The sequence below is a fragment of the Monodelphis domestica genome, chromosome 5 (genome assembly GCF_027887165.1).
Source record: "Monodelphis domestica isolate mMonDom1 chromosome 5, mMonDom1.pri, whole genome shotgun sequence".
Lineage (NCBI taxonomy): Eukaryota > Metazoa > Chordata > Mammalia > Didelphimorphia > Didelphidae > Monodelphis > Monodelphis domestica.
The window spans coordinates 225174098-225201495 of NC_077231.1; the positions used below are offsets into that span (position 1 = coordinate 225174098).

The following is a 27398-nucleotide window of genomic DNA, read 5'->3' on the forward strand; positions in this document are numbered from 1 at the left end:
TTTTCCAAAAGTACCATATTTCCTTTGCAAAAAAATCATTACACAAAATGAAAGCTATTTTATTTAACCATTTATAAATGCAAATAAAATAAAATGAAGATTAAAAACTCCCCAGATCTTAGGAGCCCAAATTGATGGGTTTCATTCTTACTAGAGATAATGACATATATATCATATATGTCCTTATCCTTTGCTTGTCATAAATCTGATTAATCTTTCAGAGGTTGATATAGATTAGCCAACAACTCTGCAAGTTCTTAATTCTCAGTGGAAGAAAGATCTCATTTTAGTAGAAGGAGCCAAGCAACTGACCCTGAGTTTCTGGAGTAGATGGAACTGCCAGGAGCAGCACATTCCAGGGAAGTACTTATATGGTGGGCTTGTGTGTTTCTGTAGGTGGCACTCTTCCCCATGACCAGAAATTCAGCTCTAGCTTGCTGGTGAACGGGATCCCTCAGGTCTTAGGCTGAAAACTGCATTTCTTGACTTCTCTCAATTCTTAAAGAAAAGCATCCTTGAATGGCATTTTGTCAGCATCTGGCACTGGGGATTCAAAGAAAGGCAAAACTAGAATAAAACCCAAACCAGCCCCTGCCTTCAAGGAGCTCATGTCCCAATAGGGGAGAAAACATGCAAATAATTAGGTGCATATGAGACATAGAATAGATGAAAGTCTCGGAGGAAAACATTACTAGCAGGGAGGAAAGGAGGAGAGAGTAGAGGTTTTCTTTTGCTTCTCCATCTGGGTCATGTAGTTGGTGTGATACTACAGTAGTGTCATTTCATTCACTACTGAAATAGGGGATGTTGCTGGATAGAAAAAAACAGTTGTTTAGAGACCTGGTTACAGGTCTTTTTACAAATTTTTAGGCCTGGCTCTTCCACTATCTCCCTCAGGCTGTCTAAGAAAATCACTGTTCTTCTATGGGCTTCTTTCCTTACCTGTAAATGTGAAAGGGACTGAAATAGTTCCAGGTCTAATGATCTGCTTCCATAATAGTCAGCTCACCTCCCCTACCCCCCCCTACCCCCCATCCACATCTATTTCTTTTATTATCAGTTGTAACCATGTTTCCTATTTTGCATTGAGAATTTGGGGTGCTCTCTGAGAAAGTACGATTTTAAAGAAATGTCACAGGGCATCAATGAAAATCAAACTCATTAATTTATACCTCATACCATCCATTTAAGATTATAACTCTAAAGCTGGAGGTCCTCAGAGGCCTAGTCCAATCCCTCATTGTACAGAAAAGGAAACAACTCATTAAGTGACTTACCCAGAGTGAGATTTGAACCCTATTCTCTGATTTCAGAGTCAGTACAATTTCCACCTAGAGGTGATTCAACTATAGTGCTTCTAGTTTGTTTGTTTGTTTATTTATTTTAAAACCCCTACCTTTCCCATCTTGGAGTCAATACTATGTATTGGCTCCAAGGCAGAAGAGTGGTAAATTCTAGGCAATGGGGGTCAAGTGACTTGCCCAGGGTCACAGAGCTGAGGCCACATTTGAACCCAGGTCCTCCCATCTCTAGGCCTGGCTCTCAATTCACTGAGCTACCCAGCTGCTGGCCCCTGTTTGTTTATTTGTTTAAAAAAAAACCTTACCTTCTGTCTTAGAATCAATACTGGGTAATGGTTCCAAGGCAGAAGAGTGATAAGGGTTAGGCAATGGGGGTTAAGTGAGTTGCCCAGGGTCACATAGCTAGGAAGTGTCTGAGGCCTCATTTGAACCCAGGACCTCCTATCTCTGGCCCTGGCTCTCAATCCACTGAGCCACCCAGATGCCCCCTGCTTCTACAAAGAGGGTTTGGTCAGAGCAAGTTTGAAGAGTAGTGAACTAATTTGGGATTTGGGTTTCAGACAGGGACTAAGAGGAGAGGATGGGGAGGGATTTTTTTTTTTTTAACATTCCAGATACTCTATGGAAATGCAAACTAAGATTTTTTTTTCACTCTACCCTTGATTTCTTTGATACTGGAAACTCCTGGTGAGCAAATTTCCTCCAGCACTGCAGCTCAGCACAGATGGGACTATAGGAGAATTGCTAGGAGGCAAAGTGGTTTGCCTAGAGTTGCTCAACTAAGACAGTAGGTGAGCAGCACTTGAACCCAGTTCCTTCTGTGAATGGAAGTCCAAGAAGCCTCAAGAATACAGGACAAAAGCATCTATTGTTCCCCAGTGTTAACCCGGTCTGCCTTTAACTAGTGAGATCGTTTAGCTTCTGCAAGTCAAACAAGCATTTATTAGATGCCAGGCCCAACTGCGTGCAGGCCAAGCATTCGACATTCAAAGAAAAGCACCCCTCCCCAAAAAATCCCTGCCCGTTTAATTGTGGGAGAAAACATGCAAACACGCTGCTCAAGTCAGGCCAAACTAGAGATGACCACCCCCACCCCCGGCTTTCTGCTAAGCCCTGCACTCCGCAGGTGCTAGAGGAGCCCCGCTTCCTCTCCTGCCGGGGTACGGCCTCCCCTGAGGAGGGCAGGATGGGGCGGGGGGGCTGGCAGAGGAGGGCCGGGAGGAGCAAACCGAAGGACTCTTCTGCTCTCGGGCTGGAACTGCGGACAGACCGACACGCTCTACGCCGGAGGCCCCACAGGTTTGCACTCGTTGCATGGGGGAGGGGGAGGCTGGGATCGTGAGAACCCAGCTCTTTTTAGGGGCAGCCTCGCGGGCAGTCTTTGACTTTGAGGGTTTGCTGTTTATTAGGAGAGCCAGGGCAGATTGGCTTTGGTCCCCGGGAAGCTGGGGGCGGGGGGGGGGAGGGTAACCTCCCCCGAGGGTTCCGGGCGGAAGAGGACAACGTGGAGGCGGCGGCCGAGGAGCCTCTAGGGCCTGGACCCCGGCGATGGCGTCCGCGGCGGTTGCCCCCCTCGGCCGGGTGCGTGATGGGGAAGGTGGGCCGGTCGGCCGGGCCGGGAGGGAGCGCGAAGAGGGCGGGCTGGGGGGGGGGGGGGTGCGCGGCGGCGGTGGAGGCAGGAGGAAGGTGGGCGGGACTGGAAGCGGCTGCAGGGGAGGGGGGGGGAGGAGAAGGAGGTGGAGGGAGCGGGTGTCTGTCGCACGCAGCTCCAGTCCGGGCGGCCCCTGGGAGTGAGGGACGCGGCCAGACCTTGGCGGGACGGGGGCTGAGCTGTGCTAAGGACCTTGTGGGGCAGGTGAAGACGCCGACCGAGCTTCCTCGGGCCTGGGAGGAAGATGTGGGTGAGTCTCGACCGCTTTTAAGAGGCTGGGGCCGGGGCGAGGGGAGCGGAGCAGGCCTGGGCCGGAGCCGCGGTGTCGCAGTGACGGCCACCGCGACCGAAGCGGCGCCGGGCAGGACCGGGCTAGGCGTTGCTGGGGGCCCTGAGCCAGATTTAGGCCCGGCTCTCCCGTCCAGGGTGGAAGGGCTGAGAGTGGAGGTTACGAAAGCGAGAGGTGCAGGCCCGGGCTGGGGGCCTCGCGTCGATGCTTATTGGGGATTGGGGGAGGGGAAGCAGAGGGAAATAGAAGAAAGGCGGCGGTACGATCGGAGTGCAGGTACTGAGTCACCCCTAGTGGCCTCCGCGGCCCTGGCCCCGGGGCTTTGCTACGCCGGGAGCTACCAACTACGCACTGAGAAAAGGCCCTTCTCTGCGGAGCGGCGGCTGCAGCTATATTCTCGTTATTGTGGCTGCTGCCGCTACCTCCACCTCCCTGCCTTTACACGCCGGGCACTCGCTGCCCTTTGGCCTCTTCACCGCGAGAGAATAGCCGTGCTTGGGGCCAGGCTCTTGGCCTGAGATGGGGAGGGGGCTCCTCTTCAATCCCCCCTCCCTCCTTCCGGGGACCGCGCTCTTCCCCCACCCGGGCTCTGTTCCCTCGTCCTTCTTCCCAGAGTTGCCTTAGCGTGTGAGGGCGCGGGGGCGGCGACCGCGGTGAGGAGGAGGAGGAGGAGGGCGGGCAGGAAGACCGCGCTCGTTTTCCGGTTCCTGATCGCGTCGCGTCCCCGGGGGTCCCCGGGTCCTCCCTACCCGTCTGCCCGCCGTCGTTTGCCCTTTTCCTTGCCGTGATTCCTCAGAGTTGGGTATTATCCGCTAATAATCGTTCCTTTCGGCCGTTCTCCCACCGCCCTCCCCCCCCACCCCAGGGGCTGAGACCGGCCAAAGGGGAGAGGGGGGAAGGGCATGCCCCCTTCCCGCCGGGGACGCTGAGGCTGCGGGTTCTGCTCGAGCTGGTCGGCGCCTCCGCCGGGCTCTGGGGACTTGGGACGGGTGACCTGCTCCGGCCACCTCCGGCCGCGTGGAAGGTAGAGTGATCCTCAGGGCCTCAGAGAAGCTCCGCAGCCCGGCTGGGGTTAGAGGGGGCAATCAGGCGGCTTCGGTGCAATTATTAGGGTCAGGTGCAGACTCCAAAGCCCCTTTCTCCGCGCCTTTGCTCCAATGCAAGGCCTGAGCAATGGTTCTAGAGTTAAAAAGAATACCAAAACAGTGTGCCCGTAGGTATATACAACCATGGGGGAATTTAGTGCATTTTAAGCTTATTGAAATGCATTATTAAGCTTTTAAAAATAGGATAACTTAAGATATTCGTTACATTCATATGTTACATATTAGACTGTCCCATTCAAATACATCCTTAAGCTTCTTATTGATTTTATGTCTGATGTGTAGAACATAAAATGGAAAGGGCGTTTTGAAAGTCTTGGTGCAAAAAAAATCTTAAAGGCTTTTGTGACACCCTATATTATTTTGTAATGACATTAGTATAAGTAACGGCATAAGATTTCTTATGTGTGTGTATTCATGTGTAATGGCAATAGTAAAATAAGATTATATTAAAATGCAGTAACTTAATATTTTTTGAATGAACTGTTGTGCCTTTCCCCCCTCCTTGTGTTACAATAAACGCTGATGGTGATTATTAGTTCCACAGTAATTGGTATAGGTCTTTGCCAGTACTGTGTTGCTGAGAAGGAATTTATTAGATTGCTTTAATTGCTTCAGAAGTGGTGGAACTAAAATAGTAAAGTTTTCATTCAGAGTTGATGTCATATTTTTTATACCTTAGATGGGTAGCAAATTTTCGTTTTTTACCAGGAGAAATTTGGCTAATTTAAGGGATGTCTTGAAGGCCAGAGTATGACACTGATGCTTTGCACATAGTAAGAGATTGATAATTTCTTTCTTTCATTTATGAATAGTGATGCAATTTTAAAAACAACATAAAACTCTTAGAGCAGATAGCCTTTTGAAAAAGTCATTTGAAGATAATGATGCAGTAATAGAAATAGGGAATTTGAGGGGTCAGTCTGCCATCCCTAGCTTTCTGAAATACTACAGATTTTCCATAATTTGCGATTATGTTCCTGTGCTTACAAACATACAACTATGATTTTGCAAAAGAAAACTCCATTCCAAAAGTGTTAAGTATTTTGTGAGAGATTCTTTTCATTTAAAGTAGCTATCAAAGTTAAATGTCTTTTTTCCTGTTTGGTTTTAAATTTTTTCTTTTATTGTATTCATTTTTAAGTGAAATTGTAACTAATTTAAAATATTCTGAACTCTAAAAGTAATGAAACTTGCTTCAGTTTGAATATGCCTTTTTTTTTTTTTGAGAGTTCAGTAGCATGTTCTTAAGCTAGTGGAATGTAATGTTGCTAAGTATAGAAAATTAACTTTAAAAAAAATGTCCAGTAACATTTTCCCATTTGAACACTTTTTCAAGATTGGTTTTAACATCTTTAAGAGCTATATGCCTGCAAAAATTTTTCACCACTCTACAAATTGTATTTCTCAGGGTCACTTGATACTTTTCCCCCCTACAGTCTAGTTTTGGGATAGGCTTTAAAGATCATTTAGTCAATCATTCCTTTCACCCCTTCACCTCTTCAGAGATATAAAGTGACTTAAACATGTTCACATAGGTCATTGAACCTCAATTTCTACACCCTGCCTACTTTTGTAGCTTTGCCACCCCCTTATTTCAGATATAACCTAATTAAAATTCTAGGAATATGAATATCTCTATGAAATGAGTGTTTAAAGTTCTCTTGAAAAACAAAATTTTTACAAGAATTTAAGATACTGCTTTTTATCTACTTTTTTTTATCTACTTTTTATGTGCACCTAGTAGAGTGCACATAAAAGATCAATACCTGACTATTTAATCAGTAGGATCATTTCTTAGGTTTTTTTTTTTTTTAATAATATTCTCAGGACTAAGTAAGGAGCTTGAAATAACATTTGCATGGACTGTGTGTATGATATAGAGTCCCAGTGCATTGTTTCTACATTTGTGGATGGATGAATTTTTTTTAGGTCTTGAGAATGTATGTGCCAAATTGTGTTTCAAACGATTTATGATATTTTGTCTAGTTTTTTTTTTTTTTATCAGAAATTCTGTTTGTTTTTTAATAAGTATTAGAAGTTGGTTGGTTATTAGTAGAAGGGTAAATGGATAGAAACCTGGACCTCTGATTTCTTTGATTTAGAGACTTTGGTGAGTAAGAAAAATTCTGCCATTACCATTTCTGCAAATTGTAGTCTTTAGAGAGTTGCCTTGGGATGGATCTCAATGACCTGCCTAGGATCACACAAGCCAGAATGTATCCGAGGTGGCATTTGAACTTAGGTCTTCTGACTCCAAGGTCAGCTCTCTCCTATTATATAAGACTCCTTTCAAGGTGTAGAAAGAATATTAACATCTCAGAGTCTTGCCCATGTTAGGATTGTTGGGTTATTTAAATTTGGAAGTATGAAAAAAACACAATTAGATTTTATTTGGAAGGTCACAAGGAGCTTCATCTCCATGGGAAATAGTTTTTCTCTTGGAAGCAATTTCTTTCTCATCTGATTTACTTTAAACTCCTCTTAATGCACTTTCATGCTGATCTGTTATTTGTACTCCTTCCACAGTAACAGTATATATCTTTGTGTCTCTTCTAGTGCTTTGAGGATGGTAGAAAACATACTCAACAAATTTTTGCTGAATGAATGAATATGTATTGAGATAGAAATCTAGTTAGTGCTGTATCTAGTCAAAACAAAATGAAGCAATTGTTAATGTTATATGCCATAGTTCATTATATTAGCATTTATACCTATTATTAATTCAATGAGCATTTATCCAAGTGCCTGTTATGTGCTAGGCACTAATGCTAGTATTGGGGGCACAAAGACAAAAACCAAGCTGCTCCTTTCCTCAAGGAACTTAGGTTATTTTGGGAAGCCAAGAAAAATATTACAGAGAAGTAAATTTATAACTATACAAAGTAGAAAGTAATTTTGGGGGCATACCTGAGGGAACTGGGCAAGAATTAGGATAGGATTCTGTAGGAAGTGGAACTGGAGCTGAGTTTAAAGGAAACTAAGTGTTTTGAGGTGATGGAGAGGGGAGGACATTCTGGGCATAAGAGACATTTGTTCAAAGGCAGTGAGAAAAGAGATGCAATGTTGTATGTGGGGGACAGCAAAGAAGCATCTTTGCTTCATGAGAGGGTGCAGTAAGCATGGGAAAGTAAACTGGAACTAGACTTAAGGATTTTAAAAGCCATTCAAAGGAGTTCATATTTTATCCATAAGACAAAAGGAAGCTAGTGGAGATTCTTGAGCAGAGAAATAACGTGATCTGGGCCTAGAAAATTGCCAGATTAAGCGAAGGATGGATTGGAGCATGGAGGGTTTGAATGCAGGAATATCAATTAAGAGGCTATTGAGATTGCTGAGAAGAAAGATGATAAACTCCTGAATTCTAGGAGTAATGTTGTGGGAGTGATAAGAGCATTCATTTGAGAGGTATATGTAATCAGTAATTGCTGCTGTTTGGATCTGTGGGGTGAAGACGATTAGTTAGTTATATCTCTTGATTACTGGAAGGATGGTGGTAGGCTCAACAATTAAAAGTGGGGTGGATTTGGAGAGAGTAAGATTCTATAAACCTGGTAACTGTTGCATGCCAATGTTCAAAAAAACTTGTTGACCAGATTTTCATTCTTTGGTATTTTTGCTTTGCACAGGTTTTGTATTTTTTTGAGCTTTTTGAGTATGGTAGTCTTTAAAGTCTTGGGCAAAGGGATCAGCAAAGAGCCCTATGTAAGAAGGAGCTAAGTTAAGTGAAGCATTGGTTAAAGCTAGAGCCCTCTGCCCGGAGTTGGGAAGTCTTAAGTTCAAATTTGACCACAGACACTTAATAGCTTTGTGATCTTGAATAATTCAATTAATCTGCCTCAGTTTGCTCAGCTGTAAAATGTGGGTAATAATAGCACTTAACCTCCTAGGGTTGTGAAGTTGATGTTAAATGAAATGATATTTCTAAAGTGCTAGACATAGTGCCTGGTAGCACACAGTAGATAGATACTATGTAAAATGGTAGATATTATTACTGTAATTAAAACCAGAATTACAGCATTTGATTATAGAGTTTATTCTTCAGTTAACTTCAAATGCCTTTAATTTTTAAAATAGATTTGGTATTTTGCTCAAAATAGTAACCTATTTAAAAATTGATTAATAAAACTTTAAGAATGAAGATAATTTGGAGAAGTCTTAATTAGAAAAAAATTTGTTTTTCATACTTCATGTTTGCATATGTAAATATAATAGTTGTTTGCATTTATAAAGCTATCCACAGACATGTCCAGATGGCCTAGGTGTGTGAAAAAGCTATATCAAAAGAAATATCAAACTTTATGAAAAGAAGCATATGTGAATAATAGCATTTTACAAATCTTAAGGCACTAGATAGAAGTCATTATTTCTGTAGTGTTTCAGTATAGAATATTTGGATTTTGTATTAAGTTAGTGGCTTCAACAATGGCATAAATGCTTTATCCTTAAATACTTTAAAAAAATCTTATGAAAGGTAAATTTTAAAGGACTTACTCGTATTATAACAAAGGCTAATCCTCAGAAAGCAAAATAATAGAAGAGGTAAATAAGGGGGTACCATGAATTAAGGCAAAATGTGATTGACCACCAGAGATAATTATATTCTTTTTCACTCTCAAATGAAGAAACACATTCAGGCTAAATTGGGATAGCAATAGATTCTGTACTTCTGGTGAAAATTTTTGGTGTTTGTTGCAGCTTAGATGGGCCCTGGAAAGTTTTAGTGAACCAGAATAATATAGTGGGGAAACACTGAACTTGGCTTCAGGAAAGACCATTTGTGTTTCATCTAATTGTTAATTTTACCTCTCTGAGTCCTACTCACCTAATCTGTAAAATGGGGGAAAATAGCATGTCACTCCCAAAGATAGTCTAAGCCGTGATGTGAGAGTATTAGAGCAGAGTTTTTTCCTCTCTACCATAATCACAAGTTGGTTATTTGACCTATGCAGATCTTTTTTTTTACTCTCCTTCTGGGGTGAGTCAATTCCCTCAGGCTTTTGCATTTTCTGTGGGTTGGAATAAAAGCTGTCCTTTAATATATGCATTGCTACATTGAGTGTTCTTACTGTATGTTTCTGGAGACCCTTTAATATTATTTATTCAGTTATTTTCAATCATTAATTAATTTTCCCAAATTAAAATTTCACTAAGGGCAGAGAGTAAGCTATTGGAGTAAAGTAAAGTAAACTTTGGTATGAACCCCGAAATTGAATCCATTCCATAAATAACTGTACCTGCCTTGTAGAATTCATAGTTTACTTCAGGGCAAAACTCTGGTACTGTCTTTAGTGCAAAACTTTTCTGGATTCTTCAAAATCTTTGTACTCTTGAAATTGTTTCGCACCAGTTTCATATGCTTATGTACATATTGTACCCTTTTCCCCATTGCAAGGTTCTTAAGCAATTAGTTTTAAGTTTGTTTTTTACCCTTAAGGTGTCCTCAGCATGGTGTTTTGCAGAGAGTAGGAACTAATGGTTATTAAATGGCATTTTTTCATTATTAACATCTCGTTCTCATCCTTTTTGTTCTTTTTAGTGAGGTTCAGATAGAAATGAACTAGAGGAAAGTCACTTTGTTGGGGTTTTTTTTTTTTAACATTTAATGTCTGGGAATGATTGTGCAAATGTATAAAATGACTGCTGTATTTTATAATTGAATAAATACATGAAAAATGCTTGTGAAAAGCTTACTTTGTTGTCAAGAAAAATCAATACAATTCTTCTCTCAAGAAACTTTTACTCTAATTGAGAGAGAAAACATTTTTTTAAAAATTCTGATGCGAGGTAGATGGGAAGGCCTGGAAATCCCAAGGGCACAGTAGACCAGGGCTCCTCTGTCAGAAGAGACAATGCCAGGAGTTTTGAAAAGATGGTAAAGGTCTGATGGTCCTTGATTTCACCAGAAGGAATGGAGTTGATAACTCCCTTCTTATCTGGTGAGTAGTTCAGCAGATAGGGTAAGTTAATTGATTGAGTCTGGGGTTATAAAATCACTTTCTCTGTTCTCAACAAAAGCAACTTCAGGATACTGGCCATAAAGGGCAGGATGATGGGAATGTGGTGTCCCTTGTTCTGCTTCCTCCTGTTCACTTTCCCTAGCTTTGCTCTGGCTTTCACTTCCCTATCAAGGTATCTATTGTGAAAGCTTTTTGCTTTTTATAGTTTGTGGTGTGATATCTATTAAAATATGTTTTTTGAAATTATGGATTAAGAGTTCACACATTAGTGGGCAGTAATTATCAGTAATAATATTTTTGGACTCTACATGTTCATTGCTGTGACAGAACTCAATTCTTGGTGAGAAAATTCCAACCATTGCAAATCCATACTTGACCTGAAGCTTAAGTCTTAGTGAGTTGTCTGAAATATATATAAAGTAGGGCCACACCGCCATGTATGTCAGAGGTAGAATTGAAACCTAGGACTTCCTTAGCTCTTCATTCACTACATTGTCTGTTTCTGTCATCTTTGTTTCATTTTTTTCCCCATTAGTGGACAAAGAAAACAAGTTGCTATCCAGCTGTGCTATTCTTTGATATTAAACTGTACAAGCTTATAAAATTAACTGAAATTTGTAGTTGAATTTTGGATATAAATATTAGGATATAAGTTTATCCTATAGGTTCCTTAAAAACATCTTTTAAGTACAATTTCATTAATGGTCAGAACATCCTTGATAGGATGAACTTCATCTTATTTGCGTGTGATTTTGATGTATGCTTAATATATAGTACCACATAACTTCAGGGTTGAAATCAGGGTTTAAATGTTTTTTGTCAAGTTGATTGTGCCTAATATTTTATCTGGTGAACAGGCATAATGATAGTCTGCTTTTGAGTCTGGTATTTATAGTATGGAGATTTGTCTTTTATCCATGAAAGAATTTGTTTCTCATGTATGTTTTTTGGCACCAAAGCATGTCTTACTAGGTATTTGGTGACTGCTAAATTTTTTTTGCCTTCAATGAGATTTTCTTCTGTTAATTTGCATAAATCAGTTCAATCAATATATTAATATTTATCAATGTGGCTACTAAGGACTTCTTTTATATCCCCAGCACTTAGGACAATAGTAGGCATGCAATAAATGTTGATTGATTTATAATCTAATGGAGGAGGACCATACATGAAAGAAATCTGGAAAGATAGGCCCTTCTGTTTCTAAGGGAAGACTCTCTCTCTCCAAAAACTACTCTCCAGTCAGAGGGCAGAGGAGATAGATGAAGGGAAAGGTTAAGTATCCCAGTGATGAGAATAGATGAGCTTATCCTGAAAAGGGGCATCCTGTTCTGTGGAATTGAAAGCAGTCAGAGCTACAACTGCTACTCTACATTGATCTTTGAGTCTGGACCCTTCTGTAATTCCTAGTGACAATGACCTCTGGATCTGAGTTGCCATCACAAGCAAATCCTTGTGACTCAACCACTTTGTATTTCACCAGCATATTGTTGGTTTCATCCATGGAGGCTCTTTTATTTTTGTTATTGGATCGTAACCGTTTCATAGATTCCATCTTGAGGAAAACTAGTTCTGGCTACATTCAACAGGTTCAGTGATGTATACTTATCAACTTTTTTTTTAACCTGCTTATAAATAAATACTTTTAATAGTACCTATGAATCTTCTCCCTCTTTTTTTTAATGCTTTCCAAATCTAGCATAGTCTATTTATAATTTTAAAAGTGGGCATTAGGACTGATTTGAGGGGTAGCTAGTTGGCTTAGTGGATAGTGACAGCCCTGAAGTCTGGAAGATTGAAATGTAACCTGAAGATGCTTGGTAGCTATGTGACCCCTTGGGCAAATCACTTAACTCTGAGTAGCTCTTCCCTTTTTGTCTTAGAGTTGTTTCTAAGACAGAAAGTAAGGATTAAAAAAAAAAAGCTTTGATTTCAGAATTCTAGTTTTTCTTTGAATATATTTAGAGAATTGTTGGAGAATAAAAGACATTTTTAGGTATCACCATCATCTGTTGGCTCCAGTTTCAAGTTTTAAGTCTGTAACCTTTATTTTTCCTTAGAATCTGAAGAATTTTCACTTACTGTGTCCAAATGGCTTTTTTGTGTCATTGGAGAAGATTACTTGAGATTGAAGGCACTATATAAATGGACTTTTTTTTTTAACTGTATAACTTGATGTGTCTTCCAGATAAATCAGATAAGTAAGAAGATGTTTTCATTTGCTTCCTGTGGTCAGGAAACCATATTTAGTTATTTAGGAGAAATGATAATGGATTTAGGTAGAACCATAATTGATTTATTATGTCAGGTTTTTTTTGACCCTTTTGTGTTGGCGACATGTTTTAAAATAAAGAACAGTTTCTTCATGTAGACATCAAATCTTCCAGAATTCTTAAGTCTGTTTTGTATATTTATTTGCTGGACAAGTTCAGAAGTGAACAAAAGGTTTTGTGATAATCAGCAAAGACATTATAAATGTCAGAGCGTAGCAGCTTATATAATACCAAATTAGGGGCAGCTAGTTAGCATACTCGATACAGTGCCAGGCCTGGTATTGGAAGAATCTAGGTTCAGATTCAGCCTCAGACACTTCCTACTGGAGAAGTCACTTAACTACAATTGCCTAGTTCTTGACATTTATGTCTTAGAATTGAAACTATGACAGAAGGTAAAATTAAAAAAAAAAAAGATGCTAATTCCTGGGATTTTTTTGTTCTGTAGTCAATGTATTATTTTAGATACCTGTAGATTTTTGTTGTTGTTCACATATAATGTGAGTGCTTTTTGAAAAGGTACAGGAACATTGTGGAGTAGATTTGTGATGCCTTCTGTTAAGAAAGGGTAGAATGAAGTCAGATTTGCCTGAGAGGAAATTTGTAGTTTGTTAGTGCCACTACAAAGTGTTTAATTATAGGTTTGCTTTCCAACTTTGCAGAGAAGTTGGTTTGTCACCTCTTTTGACATCACTTCAGTTTTTCTTGATGCTGCTTCTGTTTTTATTGTATTGGACTTTTTGCAACTACATAGATTAAATGTTTTCTACTTCTACATTCTCCTGAGATCCTTTTTTGTCTCATTCTTAAGTCTTCTTATGAAAAATTTGATGAATATTGAGTTTTTTCTGCTACTTTGACTTGAATTTCCAATTTTTTGCTTTCAATTACAGATTAAGAGAAACTAGAATTTGATAGTGCTTTTATTTTTCAGATTCTCTTTTATTTAACTTTTGTTTGCCTTCAATTGGCCAGTTTATGACTTTAAAGTTTTAAGGGGCATATATCGCTAGATAATAACAGAAACATTTAATATCTTTCTGCAGATCATAAAATAGTTTTCTCAAGTAACTTCTGATATGGTCAATCCGCACTTATTAAGCATGGAAGTATGTGGCGCGCGCGCGCGCGCGCGCGCGCGCGCGCGTGTGTGTGTGTGTGTGTGTGTGTGTGTGTGTGTGTGTGTGTGTGTGTGTGTGTGTGTGTGTGTGTGTGTGCGCGCGCGCGCTTAGCCCTGGGTTTATAAAGAAAGGCTAAGGAGTCCCTGCCCTAGGAAAGCTCACAATCTGATTGGAGAGACAACATGAAAATACCCATGTACACAGCTATATACAGAAAATAATCAGTAATGGGAAGGTATTAATATCAGGGATATCAGGAAAGGCTTTCTGTAGGTGTGAGTTAAACTGGGATTTTAAGCCAGGAAGTAGAGATAAGGAAAGAAATCCCAGACTGAGACAGGCGGTGAAAATATTCAGAGTAGAGAGATAGTGTTCTGGAATCTTAAGACTTACCTCAGGATTCAAGAGTATAGGAATGGATGGAGTGGGGATATAAGATATAAGAAGATGAAAGAAAGGTAAGGATGGGAGAAGGAAAGGCTAAGTTTTGAAGGGCTTTGAGCAGAGATGTTTGTATTTGAACCTGTAATTCGGTACATTCATTTTTGAGTAAGGAGGTGGCATGGTTGGACCTTGTGTTTTAAGGGAAATAATTTTATAGGCTGGGCTAAGGAGAAACATGTGGCAGGCAAACTGAGTAGCATGGCAGGCATGAGGAAATGGGAGTCTGCCACACCAGGGTGTGATGCCAGTTTCAGAGGGAAGACTAGTACAATTGAGAGATTTTGTGAAGATGAAATTGACAGCCTTTGGCAACAAATTGGATATGGGAGATGAAAGAGTGGAATTGAGAATGTTTATTATGTATTAGACACCTAACCCTACTCAGAAATTTAATACAATGATTTTTTCCCATTAGAACACTTACTTTCTTAGCCTAGGTATGTCAATGTTTCTGTGCAGAAAGTAGTTTTTCAGTTTAATGTAATCAATTGCCTTCATCTTTTGTTTGGTAAAGAATACATCTACTCATATATAAGAAAGATGATCTGCTTCTCTTCTGACTTTTTAATGGTATGATCTTTAATATTTATATCAGGTATACATTTAGAATATATTGATAAATATGCAAATTGGGGGATAGTTAATAAAATAAAAATACAATAAAACATAATGTTAGTATATAGTTTTCTAAGACAGTATGTGGTCTGTGAGTCCCTAATTTAGGTTAGTGGTCTTCCTTTCTGAGTTTGACACATGACATGATATAATTTCTGTCAGACTGTTTTCCAGTTTCCCCAGCAAATTTTATGAAATAAAAGTCCTTTCCCAAGTAAAATTTCTGTTTTATTTAATTCTGGGCTACTAAAAGTCATTGTTTCTGAGTCTCTCTTTTCTAGTCTCTTCCATTGCTCAATCTTTCAATTAGTACCAGATGGTTTTGATGATAACTGTTGTATATATGTTGTTGATATACTGTTCTATAATCTTTTGTAAGTCTCTTCATCCCCACTTACGTCTTTTCATCATTCCCTCAGATCTTGTAGATCTAATGCTTTTCAAAATAAATTTTATTAATTATTTAATCAGGTTATATAAAGTATCCATTTGATCATTTGAATGACAAAGTATTAAAAGTGAAAATTAACTTTGGCAGCATTGTCATTTTTATTAAACTGACATCACCTAGTTATGAATCATCCAACTAGTTAAATTGTTCTTTGTTGTTGTTTTTTTTTTTATTTAAACCCTTACCTTCCCTCTTGGAGTCAATACTGTGTATTGGCTCCAAGGCAGAAGAGTGGTAAGGGCTAGGCAATGGGGGTTAAGTGACTTGCCCTGGGTCACAGAGCTGGGAAGTTCCTGAGGTCAGATTTGAACCTAGGACCTCCCGTCTCTAGGACTGGCTCTTAATCCACTGAGCTACCCAGCTTCCCCCTCTTTGTTTCTTTTTAAAGCACATTGTAATTGGAATCTATACAAATGTTTTGGTAGATTCGTTCTTAGATACTTGATGCATTTTATAGTTACTTGGAATAAGATTTTCCTTTCTATTTTTACCTTATGGATATGGTTATTATTATTATATAGAAATGGGGTTGATTTTTGAAGGTTTTATTTTGTAGCCTACAACTTTCTTGAAGCTTTTGTATCAATTAGTATTTTTGTGGTTCCCTTGAATTTTCCCAGCCTGCTATCATATCAAAAAAATATAAATGGTTATAAAACCATTATACCTTTAATTTCTTTTGCCTTTGCTAGCATTTCTAAAACTATGTCAAATGATAGTGGGGAGATTGGATATTCTTTTTTTATTCCTCTAAATATTGGGAAAAGTTCTAATGTTTTCACCATTGGAGTACTTGGGTTTTAGGTATACTTTTTATTTAATTTTTTTTAAAAGATCTCTGTGCCTATACTTTGAAGGTTTATAGCAAAAATGAATGTTATACTTTGTCTCAGGCTTCCCTCTTCCACCATCCATTGAGATAAGCATTTAGTTGTAGATATTTGTTTTTAATAGGAGCAGTTTATATTGTTTTCCTAATGTTTGACTATCCTTGATGTCTGGTATAAATTCATCTTGGTCCTGATGAATTATTTTTTTGATGAATTGCTATAGTCTGAAGAGTTCATTTAAAATGCTTATTGATTTTTTTAAATTTTTAGTATTTATTTTATGTATAGATCAATATATTCATTTATAGTTTTCATTTGAGGCTTTATGATTGTATTTTTCTCAAGAATTCTAGTGTAGTATTATCAATTTTAAGAATATTTTGTGTGTAGTACTATTATTTAAAAGTTTAGGTGAACTCCTGTGTATCTATGAGGACCAAGACATTTCTACTTTGGTAGTTGCTTTACAGCTAATTTTGTTTACTTTATTGAGATTGGGAGATTAGATTCTTTAAGATCTCTAAATGTTTTTTCTCTCTGGATATTTTATGTGTTTGAAAATATTCCTTTATTTTAACTGTACATTGAGGATCCGTTAATACCTTTTATTTCTTTTGGTATTAACTGTGATTTTACCCTTAATAAGCTATTAAAAATTTTACTCTTACCTTTAATCAAATTGTCTAAAGACTTAGTTCTTTGACAAATAAATCAATAACTTTTGGTTTTATTTATATTTCCATAGGGTTTTGTTTCCTGGTTCTTTTCTCTTTGTTTAGATTTATTTGTGGCTTTCTAATTTTTTTAAAAGCATATTCAGTTCATTAATCCTCCCTATTTTGCTAATGTGTTTAGGGATATTACTTCCTTCCTGAGAACTGCATTCCAGAAATTTTGGTATGCTTTTTCGTCCTCGTTATTTTCTTTTACATAGTTACTAATTATTATTTGCTTTCTTGATCATTTTTCATTGCTTCATTGTTATGTCTTTATATTTTCTGCTTTTATACATTTTACAATATCACTGTACCGTAATGCATGATCTATTTTTATAATAAATATCACTGTGCCCTAATAATGCATGATTTTTTTGTAAAAGTTCCATTTGGTGCTGGGAAATAAATAATCCTATTTAGAAGACACATAAGTCACCTCCAGTTTGTCCAACAGTTTGTTCAAATCTATATTTCTTCTTTTGTTGATCATCCTGTTATAGTTATTCAAAACTGAGAAGACATTTAAATCTCCTACAATTGTTGTATTACAGTTCTCTTGTAATTCTGTTAATGTTTCCTTTGTGTTAATATGTTCCAAAAATCCTAGCATCTAAGTTTAATATTGATAATGGTTTATCTATGATTCCTTCATCATAATGTAGTTTCCTTGCTTATCTTTTTTCGCTGATGTCTTTTTGTTTTTATTTATATGTACCTTGTCTGGTAGCATGAATGCAACTCCTACTTTTTTGGATTTGCCTGACCTATGTAAAAAAAAAATTCCAGCCCTTTTTTTTTCTGTGTATGTTTTTAAAGAGGTGTTGCTTATATGCAAAATGTTCAGCTTGTCACTCTTTCATTTCTTGGGTTGTTTAATTCATTCATATTGCCTCCATTTGTCTATAATTTTTTTTTCCAGATTGGAATTTTTTTCTCCCCTCTTCCTGTAGAAATATAGTACTTAGGCCCTTCAGTTATTTTACCTTTTTGTTGTCCAGTCATAATTGTGTCCTACTCTATGTGACTCCGTGGACATAAGGTTTTCTTGGGAAGATACTGGAGTGGTTTCCCATTTTCTCTTCCAGTGTGCCCCAATTTTACAGATGGAAAACTGGGGCAGATAGGGTTAAGTGACTTGCCCAGGGTCACACAGCTGCTAATATGTGTCTTGAGATCAGATTTTAACTCCTGAACTTCCGTCTTTTTGACTCTTAAGCCTAGTGCTTTATCTATTGCACCATCTAGTTGTCCTTTTTAATTTTAAGCCAACTCTTTCCCTCACTCTCAGGACTGTCTATCCTTCATCCCCATCCCCTCGTCCTCCCCTTGTCTTGTTTTGGAATTTTGTTTAATTTAATTTAATTCTTCCCCTTTCCCCCCATAATATCCTCCTCCACTTTTACAGGTTTTGCTTCTAAAAAAAATTTTTTTTAAACCTTTACCTTCTGCCTTAGAATCAGTACTATGTATTGGATCCAAGGCAGAAGAGCTGTAAGGGCTAGGCAGTGGGGGTCAAGTGACTTGCCCAGGGTCACACAGCTAGGAAGTGTCTGAGACCACATTTGAAACTAGTACCTCTTGTCTCTCTAGACCTGGCTTTCAATCTATAGAGCTACTCAGCTGCCACCTTTTTTCAAAAAAATTGTTTTTGTCATTTTTTTCATTGTTTGTCTTCCCTTTTTATCTGTTCTGTTTCATTCATAGCTCTTTTTGTTCATTTAATCCATCTCTGTATTCTTTATAGAATTAAAGCTTCTAATGTACATATTTTGGAGTTTCTGTGTTACTGCCATGTTTAGATCTTGGCTTTCCCTTGCCATGCCTCATTTTTAGAAATACAAACTCTTGCAAATAACGGAGAGAATATTATCTTGTGGTAGGAATTTTCCTTTGTCTCTGATCATACAGTTCATTATTATGTTTTGCCATTTTCTCTGTTTACAAGTTATCTCCCTGGGTCTATGCTCACTTTTTTGCATATCAGTTGTCCCTGTGAGCCTCTGATTTCCCCTCCCCAAAGTAAGATAGTCTCTCTAAACACCAAATCTGTCAAATATATTATTATTAGGTCCTTATTTCCCTTTGTAGAATATCTCTTTGAAGCTTTCAAAAGTGGTACATCTTCCCACCACTAAAAAGAATTTCCTCCTTTTTTCACTTGCCTCAGTCTCCCATCCTTTCATCTCTCCCATTCTCCCCAGGCAGTCTTTTTCCTGAGAGACTACAGGAGTTATTTTTCTCTTCAAAATTAACCGTTGGTTTGTTTAGGATACATTACATCTGCCTTTCTTCTCTCCCTCTTTTTTGCATCTTCTTATTCTTAACCTGATCCCACAGGAATAGTGATTCACATATATGTGGAGTGTTGGGGAGGTTTTAGTCCATTATGGTCCAGACCTGCTTCTCTGACATCTATTGCTTTTCTCTATTCACTACTTCCATACTTACAAAAAAAAAAAATCTCTTAAGGACTTTGTTGTTTTGTCATCTTTGATTGCTGTATTCGTCTATTTTTCTTATGTTTCTGCTATCTGAGATGTTTGAAAAGCATGTGATTTGATCAGGCCTGGTTTTCTTTCTAGGAATGCTTCTAGCAATCTTTTGTTGAAATGTCTGCCTTTTTCATTACTGGTTCGGCCAAGGCATATCACTTTCAGTTGCCTCTTGAACTCTCTTAGTCTTTAGAACACATTCTCTTCTCATCTATGGTGGTTTGATATAGAATAACCCTGTTATTTGAATTTACTTTATATTGGAAGATTTTTTCCTGGTTATCTAAAAAGAATTTTTATTATCATTACATTTGTTTGATTATACTATGTGTTTTGGAGTTCATGGAATAGGGTTTGTGTGTGTGTTTTTCCCCTGGACCTGTGGATTCCACTGAGTGGCACTTTGTATTCTAGAAATTTTATTTCTTGCATTATGATATTCAAGTTTTTTGACTTGTCAAGGTTTTCTGAGAAACCTTATAATCCTTAAGTTATCTCTATTATCCTGCTTTTTTTTTTAACTCTTCCGTCTTAGAATTGATACTGTGTATTGGTTATAAGGCAGAAGAGTGTTGAGGGCTAGGCAGTGGGGGTCAAGGGACTTGCCCAGGGTCACACAGCTAGGAAGTGTCTGAGGTCAGACTTAAACCCAAGACCTCCTGACTAGGCCTGGCTCGAAATCCACTGAGCTACCCAGCTGCCCCCCATCATCCTGCTTTGAGGGTAATGTTTTACATCTGTGGAGATCATGTTTTCTTTTTAACAATTATTGCTTTTTGCTTCTCTTCTTCCAGTTTATCCCTCATGTCATGTATTTTCATTCCTACATGGTTATTCTCTTTCACAAGACTTGCCACTGTACATTCAAGTTTTTCCATTCTGTCATCAATTTATGCTGTATAGACCAAGCCTTTTGCTTCATAATTCTCTTTGAAATTAATCCTAACTTCCTACTCGGGAATATATAGGACCTTCTACCTCATCAGATGTTGATTCATTTTCTTTTATCTTAACTGATTTGGAGGCCATGTCCCCTTCTGCTATTAACATCTTTCCTCTTGGTTGATCTATTTGTTGTAGAGTTTTTCTTTGGTATCTTTTGCAATTTCAGCTTTTTTGCTTATATTCCCCTGATGCTTAGTTTTGTTTTTTTTAGCCCTTACCTTCTGTCTTAGAATCAAAACTGTGTAGTAGTTCCAAGGCAGAAGAAGTAGGCAATAGGGGAAGTTAAGTGACTTGTCCAGATTCACACAGCTCTAGGAAGTGACTGAAGCCAATTTGAAACTTCTGTCTTAGGCAATGGAGGCAGCTAAATTTGATCCCAAGATCTCCTGGCTCTCAATCTACTGAGCACCTCCTTATTTATTTATTTATTTATTTATTCACTTATTCATTCATTCATTTATTTATTTGTTTGTTTTTGGCTTTCTTCTAACTCCTTTCTATCTGACTTTCCCCAAGGCTGTGACAAAGCCATTTTAGCCTCCTCTCATGTTGTCAATTAACATTTCTCTGTCTAGCCAAAGAGACTTCTAGGTTAAAAGAAAAGGGCCCTAATTGGATAGTGGACTCTTTTACACAACACTTGTGTGCTTATACACACACCTCCATTACTTAATTCTCTGACTGAGCTCTGAGGAGCTTTTTGATTTTTAGGGGATTAGGAGGAGACTTTAAAATTATTCTATTACATGCCCATCAGTATGATTGGAGTGGGGGATTGTTCTGATTGAGTACTTTAGGAGTTAGTTAATTAGCTGCCTTTGCAGGAAGTTCATTGATTATTATCTCATTAGGGTTCTTAGTATCCTAGACCAGGTATCAAACTAAAATAGAAATGGATCCCTAGCCCAATGAGTTGTTGAGTTTGAAACTTCTGTCCTAGGTTATAGAGGCAGCTTATAAATTGCTTTATCTCTTGTGTATCACTCCAGTTTGGGGGTTTTCTGAGAAGCAATAAAGTTTAGAATAAATGCCTAATCCTCCCTCTTGTTACTCATGTTCCCCTGAAATTCTTTTTGTTCTCTAGTTCACACAATAATGACTGGATTATTTGTTTTGATTTTTAGACCCTGTAGAAAGGCATTTCTTAGTGTATTTAGGGACAAAATTAAAATACTGCAAAACTGTTTAGAAATTCAGCAGAATTTTTAATAAGCTTTTTACCTGTAGTGAGTTTCTAACATAAAAAATAGAAATTTTTCTTTTAAAATATTTTAGTGCTTTTGTATATTTGTAATCACATCAGTGTAAGTATTCTTTCCATCAGTGCAGATCTGAGTCTTCCTGCTTGACTATTACTGGCAATCAGTTGCATGTTATAGAATAGACAATGGACATTCTCTCCCCCCCATATGGTTGTAAGGAAAATCACTTAGTGTATCACTTTGTTCCTAATATTTAGCTATAATATTGCTTTTTGTGTGTCTAAACCTTCCCCTACTTCTTTGCCAAATTTTGAGGGAAATTTCCCTAACAGTCTAGAAATGCATCCTTTTCCCTAAACTATACTCTAAATTGGGATATTTGCGATGCACCTTCCCTAGATTGGAAATGGGAGTTCCGATAACTATAAACAGAACTGATCTGAAATCAGAGTGCTTGCCAGTTGTGGTGGGCTGGTCCCCTTAGTCCTTTATGGAGATGAAGTTTGACTATTCAGAACTAGATCTCTGTGCCTAGATCACCAAGGATGATGATGATCTCATGACCAGATCCTCACTCCTCATGTGACTCCTACCCACAAAATGAAGTAATTAGGGAGGGGCTAGAGAGTATTAGCCCACCTCTTGAGGTATTCACCAGTTAGAAATATCTTTCTAGCTGCCCAGAAGACAGCTGAATAATGAACTGTCAGAGCTGTATTTAAATGGTCTAGGACTCTGCATATTTAATATGTATTACATAGAGAATTATTGACCATTAATTTATTCTTAGTAGCCTAATCAATAAGTTGGTTTTTCATACCTTGAACCCAGTCTCTCCGGTTGGTCTCTTAAATATTTATGAATATTAACAAGAACTTCTGAAAGACCTTACCCTATAAGGATTTTTTTTTTACTCCAGAAAATTTTATTTAATTAATTTAGAATATTTTTCCATGGTTACAAGATTCATGATCTTTCCCTCTCCACTCCTTTCCTGTAGCTGATGAGCAATTCCACTGGGTTTTTACATGTGTCATTGATCAAGACCTATTTCCATGTTACTGATATTTTCACCAGGGTGATCATATTAGAGTTAGAGTCTACATCCCCAATCATATCCCCATCGACCCATGTGATCAAGAAGTTGTTTTTCTTTGGTGTTTCTGCTCCCACAGTTCTTCCTCATAAGTCCCTCAGAATTGTCCTGGATCATTGCATTGCTGCTAGTAGAGAAGTCCATTACATTCATTTGTACCACAGTGTATCTGTCTCTGTGTATAATGTTCTGGTTGTTGGCTTCTAGACCTAAGATGGACTCTGCCGTCTCTGACAGGCAGTATGTATGTGGCAGGATGTTCCCCTTTATCCTGCTTGATCTTGTCAAACTTTGCCCATGCATTTGGTTTGGAACAACATTGCTTAATGGCCTGCAGCAATTCCTCCCTGCACCTTCTAAGGTAGGACATGCTAGTTGGATTGGCAAAGTCCATGTCCACCCTTTGCCCTACAGTTGGCCAGCTAGTCAAATTGCTGTCAGATCTCATTTTCTCCAAAAATCCTCTCTGTTCATGGGGGCTGAACAGTTCAGACAACAGGAATTCTATATCTTCGAAGTCCAGATCAAAGATCCTGAACGCCTGTTTAAGCTCCTTTTGTGATTTAAAAGAATTGTCCACAAATTTTGGCGTTTTATGGATTCCAGTTCCTGTGTGGAGAATTGTCTATGGGCTTTTGAGTGAATCACACCAGCATTAGTGGTTAGCTTGGTGACTTCCTTCAAAGGACAGATTTTCTCAGGGTCACTAGCAGCCTGGTTTTCATTTTCATTGCTACCTTCAGTTTCCTGAGGTGCATTCTCTGTTTGCTCACTGTCCTTGCCCATAACTAGATCTAGCCCTTTTTTCTTGATTAGTTGTTCAAATACAGCCTTAATCATCTTGTCTAAGTTGGTATCAACAGCCATAACCTTCTCTGCCTTAAGGGGAACCATGAATCTGAATACTTTCTTCACTTGGGTTAGAGTCTGCAACACAGCCATAAAGATTACCTATACTTGTGCCAGGACTTGCCAGAATACCAGTTCATGTTGAAATGGCAATTCTAAAATAGTCAGTGTAACTTTACTAACATAATCCACAGTTTCCACTACCATTTCAGTTAGTTTACAAAATATATGTATATAGAGAGAGAATGTGGTATACCCAAAAGCAGGCAATTGCTGCCACAATCACAATTCCAAAAACAATTTGTCTTAACATTTTGAAGGATTGTGAGTCAAACTAGAGGTGCCAATTGAAATAGAAAGGTTAATCTGTGTGACACTATTTCTTGTTGCTACAGTGACTGATATACTCTGGCTTGAGACTAGAGAGCTGCTACTAAGTATGAGGACACACTTGCTTATTTGCAATGGAGATAGAAGTACTTTGTGAGACACTGAGAGATACTGGTACAGGGGAATGCTCTGGGGTTTGCCTACAGATCCCTACCGATGACTAGTGGATCAATATTTCTTCTAATCTCCTACCCTCTCTCCCTCCCTCCTTCACCCTCTCCTCCCTGTCTCCTTCACCTCCCAGTTCTTCTTGAAGCCTTTGGCTTCTTCCCTCCCCCCTGAGTAAACTATAAAGATACTCTTTTCCTTTTCAAGTCAGGGGGTTTATTGGGAAACAGGATGGGAAACTGAGGTAAGAGGGATGAGGTAAAATGAAGATTACGAGGGCTTGGGAAGTCACAACTGTGACAGAGGGACAGACAGAGATGGAGGACAACAGTTAAAATATTCTTTCTTCTTCACAAAGCCACCAGTTTCAGAAGCCCCCCTCAAGGGTCCTTCAGCCTGGGACAGAAACTAAATAATATCAGTTCAGCTTCTTCCCCCTGGCCAACTTCAACTCCCAGAGCTAGAGACAAAGTCAAAGTCCAAGATCCTGCTTCTTCCCCTCTCCGTGGCCAGACCCTCCGCTACCAAGTAATTTCAGCTTCGTTTTCAGTTACTTTTTCCTTATCTACATCACTCACTGCTGGATGGAAGGTACTAGCTTCTGGATTCAAACTAGACGTATTTTCTAAGGGTACCTCTGCCATAAAGCTCTTGGGAGAATTAACTAAGTCTGGTGGGATGTCATCTGTGAATGTTTTTAAAGCATTGTCCTCTTTAGCAACAGTAACCTTTAGGGAATTGAAATTATGGGTCTCTGTATTAGTCACTAACTTTTCACTCTGCATCAATTCCTGGAGCTCCAGTTCACATGGAATTCCTCCAGTTCATTATAAGGAATCTTGCATTTGATTCTTATACAAGATACCCTCCATGTCCCCAAAGGGTGATAAAAGACTGTCTGCCCTTTGATCCAGTCATAGCACTGCTGGGTTTGTACCCCAAAGAGATAAGGAAAAAGACTTGTACAAGAATATTCATAGCTGCACTCTTTGTGGTGGCCAAAAATTGGAAAACGAGGGGATGCCCATCAATTGGGGAATGGCTGAACAAATTGTGGTATATGTTGGTGATGGAATACTATTGTGCTAAAAGGAATAATAAAGTGGAGGAGTTCCATGGAGACTGGAACAACCTCCAGGAAGTGATGCAGAGCGAAAGGAGCAGAACCAGGAGAACATTATACACAGAGACTAATACACTGTGGTATAATCGAATGTAATGGACTTCTCCATTAGTGTCAATGCAATGTCCCTGAACAATCTGCAGGGATCTAAAAATACTATCCACAAGCAGAGGATAAACTATGGGAGTAAAAACACCGATGAAAAGCAACTGCTTGACTATAGGGGTTGAGGGGATATGACTGAGGAGAGACTCTAAATGAACACTCTAGTGCAAATACCAACAACATGGAAATGGGTTTGAATCAAGAACACATGTGATACCCAGTGGAATCAGCTATGGGAGAGGGGGTGGGGGGGAGGAAAAGAAAATGATCTTCGTTTCCAATGAATAATGTTGGAAATGACCAAATAAAATAATGTTTAAAAAAAAAAAAGATACCCTCCATGTCAGTGGCAAATATCTTTAGTAAGCATACCTCTTACTTTATCTTCATTTATTGCTAAAAATCAGAGGATCATTGTGTTAAATTGGAAAAGAAAAAGAACTATTAAATAGTTAGAAGAGTCTTTAATTAGGAGAGAGATAAAAGGCCTCCAGCCTCCACACAGAGTCACATGCTCAAACCCTACACTGGGCCCAAGGCCCTTACCTCTTGGGGAATTCTGGTCTGGAGCATAGTTGATTCAAGATTTTACAGTGGCTAGACAAGATTATCAGGGAGAGTCTGATGCCCCAATAGGCACAAAAGGGAAGGGGCCAACCAAAGAAAGTCTGATCTACCTGGGAGAGGACTTTGATACTATGGGAGAACTTCTAGGACAAAAAGGGTACTTAACATCTGATTGAGTCTTGCTAGCTCCACCTTCTTTAAAGTTTATTGTTTGAAAATGAGCCTGGGATTTCTCTCCAGGAATAAATTCTCATGTGACAAGGTCAAACTTGGGATCTTCAGACCTCAGGCGCTACAAATTTGGGGTTCTCTTTGATTTCAAGCTGACAATTGAGCAGTTATTTCTGTAGTTGTACTTCTTAAAATATCTTGTGTCATCAACAGTAGTAACTCCTTAATAAGTTGCACTTTTGAAAATGAATCTTGGGTTTCCAGAGGAGTGCTTAAATTCTAGGAACGACAGAAGCAGTCAGCTAGGTGTTACAGTTGGTAAAAGTGCTGGACTTGGAATTAGGAAGATATAACTTCAAATTTTGCTGCTTACACAACTGTGTGACCTTGGGTAAGACATGTAGCCTTTATCATCTTCAGTTGTATCATCTGTGAAATGGGAAAAGCAATAGCACTTAACCAAATTGTTGAAGAACTAATAGGATGACCTGTTCACTGCATTTGCAAACTTGACACTCCTTTATCAGTGCTAGTAATTACTACTGTGTGAAGTGGAAGTCTAAGGAGATCATGAGGTAAAAGAAGATGTACCCTCTTATCCGCTTTTCAAAGAGATAAGGAAAGCCCATCAGTTAAAATGCAATGCTTTATTGGGGAGAGAGGAATGTGAGTCAATGCCTCAAGTCAATTGACCTGAGACAAATGCCCCCCAAAGATCAAGCCTACCTGAAGGGATTTATAACATTTTTACTAAGGGTTGGAGACAGGTTTTCCTTTTTGAAGGAATGGAATTAAGGTTTACAGATTTTCCCTCAAACCTAGGGGGAATAAGAAGTCTTTGTATTTCCAATGGGGTGCAGTAATCTTGTCTTGAAGGGAGAAGGATGGGGTGGGATAATCTCATTCTAAAGAGAGAAGAATATCTTGGAGGGACCAGCTTTTACTAACTTTTATTGGAGTCCTAGGGATATCGATCTTGGAATTTCTCCCTCCATATACAACTATTAATTAGTACTCCTAGAAGGCACCTTGCCAGTGGTGGAATGAACCTAACAAGAGTTAGGGGTATGTTCTGAGTCTTGCAAATCTACCCAAAAAACTTTAAAAAGGCAATTTTCTAACCTCATTATTTTCAATTATTTACCATTTTAAAAACCTAGAGAATATATAGGATAAGAAGCAAAGTAGTTAAGATATACCTAGAAATTAATAGACAAAATTCAACAAAAGATCCAGTCATAAACAACATGACCTTACCTTTCTATATTAAAAAAAAATGCCCAATTAATGACCAACAAGCAAGGCAAATGAGTTCTAGTAAAAGAAAACAATTAAGTATATGTCACTAGATCTTAGTGAAACCTTGAATCTTGAAGTTTTAAGAGGATGCCTTTTTCAAAAGTTATGTTTAGGTAAAGTTGGGGAAGCATTATAAATTAAATTAGATTTACTTATGTGAGTAAATAATCACAGGGTAGAAGCAGAGATTATTTGAGAGAAAATTGAAGGGAAAAAAATTGAGAGAAAGTGAAAATGGCTTGACTATCAAAAGAGTCAATTGAATGGAATTTACAAAGTATTTACTATTGAACTTCC

The 27398-nt window shown here is 38.6% G+C and overlaps 1 protein-coding gene and 1 long non-coding RNA gene across 7 annotated transcripts in view; one reads left to right on the top strand and one right to left on the bottom strand.

Annotated features, from left to right (window-relative positions):
• Positions 1–38: 38 nt before the first annotated feature.
• On the bottom strand, positions 39–2224 carry LOC107650152 (uncharacterized). Its single transcript, XR_001625050.2, has 2 exons — positions 1959–2224; positions 39–543 (listed from the first exon to the last, which is right to left on the bottom strand). It is a non-coding gene; the product is annotated as an uncharacterized LOC107650152 (long non-coding RNA).
• A 90-nt stretch (positions 2225–2314) lies between these two features.
• Positions 2315–27398, top strand: part of CUL1 (cullin 1) — a 106323-nt gene continuing 81239 nt past the window's right edge. The window contains exon 1 of one of the 6 annotated variants that reach the window (XM_007504520.2): positions 2315–2600. The gene's annotated coding sequence lies outside the window, so the exon portion shown is untranslated. Of the gene's footprint in view, positions 2601–2748; positions 2883–2991; positions 3203–3892; positions 4266–27398 lie in introns of those variants that run through there. The other 5 variants (XM_007504519.3, XM_007504518.3, XM_056799839.1 and 2 more) reach the window with 5 other exon arrangements.